The following is a 3,168-nucleotide window of genomic DNA, read 5'->3' on the forward strand; positions in this document are numbered from 1 at the left end:
TTTGCTACAGGACACAAGCACTCACCAGAGAGAGACAGAAAGAGAGAGAAAGTGATAAATAAGCTACCAGGTCTGGGACTGGAACCCTGATCAGCTATGTGGGAGTCCAGTGCCCTAACCACCAGGGCCCCTGCTGGCCCCAGCATATATATATTTTTTCCTTATTAAGTTGAGAACTTTCACCTTTTCACTTAAAGAAACGCCTTTACTAAATCCAGTCTGGTGCAGGGAGCGTGTGGGGCTCCTTTGGCTCCTAGACTGTAGACGCCCTCCTCCGGTGAGTGGTTTCACGCATGTGTAGCACAGTTAGTCCCTTGGGTCTGCATTCCGTCCTGTGACCCCCACCCCCACCCCCCCAGCCTCCTAAGAGATTATTCGTGCTACACCAGTCAGGGACAGAGAGCGAAAGCACCCCAGAAAGGGCCCAGTCCTATTGCAATCGTTTGTCCTCCCATTCTCCCCCGCGGCAGGACGCACGTGCACGCGGCCAGCATGTTTTTCAAGCTGGCAGGGCTGGGACTTGTTTGGTGGTCAGCCTGTGGGATCCAGCTTCCTCCCACGGTGCTCATGGCTGCGCTCTGGGACTGGCCCTTGACCAGTGTAATTAGTGTGCATTCAGGCTCAATCTTTCTGCTGTGAGGTCCTCCGGGCTTGGCGCACGGTGCCATGTGTCCGCCATTGTGCTGTCATACTCAGATGTCGCTGCCCAAGCTCCCAGCAGCCACTGGTCTCTACCGTCGCTGTCCTCTTGCTTTTGCTGCGATGTTGCAGCTGTTCTTAACTGGCCCTGTCACTGAGCAACAGTTTTCTTTTTAAGAAATGGCTTTTGGGGGAGTGGGAAAGAAGGTGGTATGGTGGTTAAGGTGGCTGGACCCCACATGGCTGACCACAGCTCCAGTCCCGGACCCGGTGGCCTGAAAAACACACCAGGTATGTGTGTGTGCATGGCCAAAATCCAGGGATGAGAAGGGATTGCGGCATGGCCATCCTGCCTGAGGGGTGTTTTCTCACTTTGTCTCTCTCTGTCTGTCTCTGTCAGATGAACACATGTGCCCTATAGCAAGATATTTTAAAATAAATGATTTTAAGTGTCTTTCTTTCATGAGAGAGAGACAGAGAGAAAGAAAAAAAGCAGAGGGACCAGTAGTTAGTGTAATGGCCATGTCGCTGGACTCCCATGTAGTCGACCGCGGTTCGCGTCCCGGACCCGGTGGCTTAAAACTCACGCCGGGCGCATGTGCGTGCACGCCCAAGATCCCGAGAGGAGAGTGGAGGAGAAGGGATTGTGGGGTGGCCATCCCCCTTGGGGGGGGTGATTTCTCACTTTCTGTCTCTCGGTCTGTCTGGTGAGCACACGCGCCCTATGGCAAAAATTCTCTCCCCCCAAAAAAGAATGAAACAAAGAAAAAAAGGAGACCTGTGACAGACAGGACCCCGTGCCCCTCACTGCCCTCACCGGCCACCAGCCTTTGCCATCAGCCAGGATCGCAGCGCGCACATGTGCCTGGCACGTACAAGTCACTGCTGTGCCACCGTGGCTGGGCCAGCAGTGTGTGGCTAAGACCTATTTCCTCCTTTTCCATGAACAGAAGTTTTCCAATCAGTTGGGCAAATGCAGATGAGCACAATCGCCAGATGGTAAGCATGCGTTCGGCTTTGGGAGCAACTGTCAGCTGCCTCCCAAGGGGCCTGGGCAGTGTCAGGGTCCTGGATGCGGTTTCAATTTGTAACCCCTGATGGTGTATGGTGTTAAATGGCTTTTCTTCGTTTTTGTTTTAATTTGCTGTAGAGCGAGTGCACTTACAGAAGAGCGAGAGACAGAGGGAGAGAGAAAGTGAGAAAAATATCTTCGGGTTACGGCCATTCCGTTCTCCTCCATTCTCCTCCCGGGGTTCTGAGCACGAATGCACATATGCCTGGCATTCAAGCTACCAGGCCCTGAACTTGAACCAAGTACTTGGTTATTTGGGATCCAGCTGCCTTAACCTCCATGTCCTGTTTGTCCCTGAACATCTTATTATTCAATTTTACTTACTCTATTTTTATTATTTAACTTGACTAGAGATACAGAAAGAGAGAGAAAGGGTAAGTGAGAAAGCAAGCCACTAGGTTTGGGACTTGAACCAGGTTTGGCCATGTGGGAGTCCAGTGCCTTAACCACCACAGCACCTGCAGACCCCCTAAATATCTTTTTAAATGCTATTTGCCAGTTGTATTTTGTTAGTGAGCTGGGCCTGTTCAGATCTTTTGCCTATCTTTTTATCCAGTTGTTGGTTTTCTCATAGGTGAGTTGTAAGAGTTCTTTGTGTGTTCTGGGCACCTGTCCTTTATCAGAGATGTGTCTCTCTCCCTTGCCTTTGGATGCTCTTCTCATTCTCTTAAGAATGTTCTCGGCAACCAGCAGTTAGCGTAATGGCTATGTCGCTGGACTCCCACGTAGTCGACCGCGGTTCGTGTCCCGGACCCGGTGGCTTAAAACTCACGCCGGGCGCGTGTGCGTGCGTGCCCAAGATCCCGAGAGGAGAATGGAGGAGAAGGGATTGCGGCGTGCCCATCCCCCCTGGGGGGTGATTTCTTGCCTTCTGTCTCTCTGTCTCTCTCTGTCTTTTTGGTGAGTGCATGTGCCCAATAACAACAATAAAAAAAAAAAAGATCACACTGAGTGTGTGTGCATGTGTGCGTGCCCCAAATCCTGGGAGGAGAATGGAGAAGATGGGATTGTGGGCTGGCCATCCACCTGGGGGAGAGGAGTGATTTCTCACTTTCCTTCTCACTGTCTCTCTCTCTGGTGAGTGCATTTGCCTTAAGGCAAAAACCTCTAAAACAAGAGAGAGAAGTGGTCACAGGGTGACCGGGGCATGAACCCCTGAAATGCCAGGCACTGGTGAGTACCCAGGATTCATCAGGCTCTTTTCCAATACACGGCCTGAACGGGCCATCGGTGGAGAGGACGTTGAAGCAGATTGGAAGGTGGAGAGCCTTCCACACAGGAGACGTGGGTGGAGCGAAGGCCGGGGTCAGACACAGCTGGGCCGCCAGATGCACAAGCCTGGGCAGCTGGCGTGAATGGCGATGAGGGCGGCAGTGGCGGCGGCCACCCAGAGCCGGGCATTGCTTTACAAGGCACCCTGCGGGCACAGTGGCTGACCTTGGCCAGTGTGCTCAGCC

The sequence above is a fragment of the Tupaia chinensis genome, unplaced genomic scaffold (assembly GCF_000334495.1).
Source record: "Tupaia chinensis unplaced genomic scaffold, TupChi_1.0 Scaffold144326_1, whole genome shotgun sequence".
In the NCBI taxonomy this organism is placed as follows: Eukaryota; Metazoa; Chordata; class Mammalia; order Scandentia; family Tupaiidae; genus Tupaia; species Tupaia belangeri.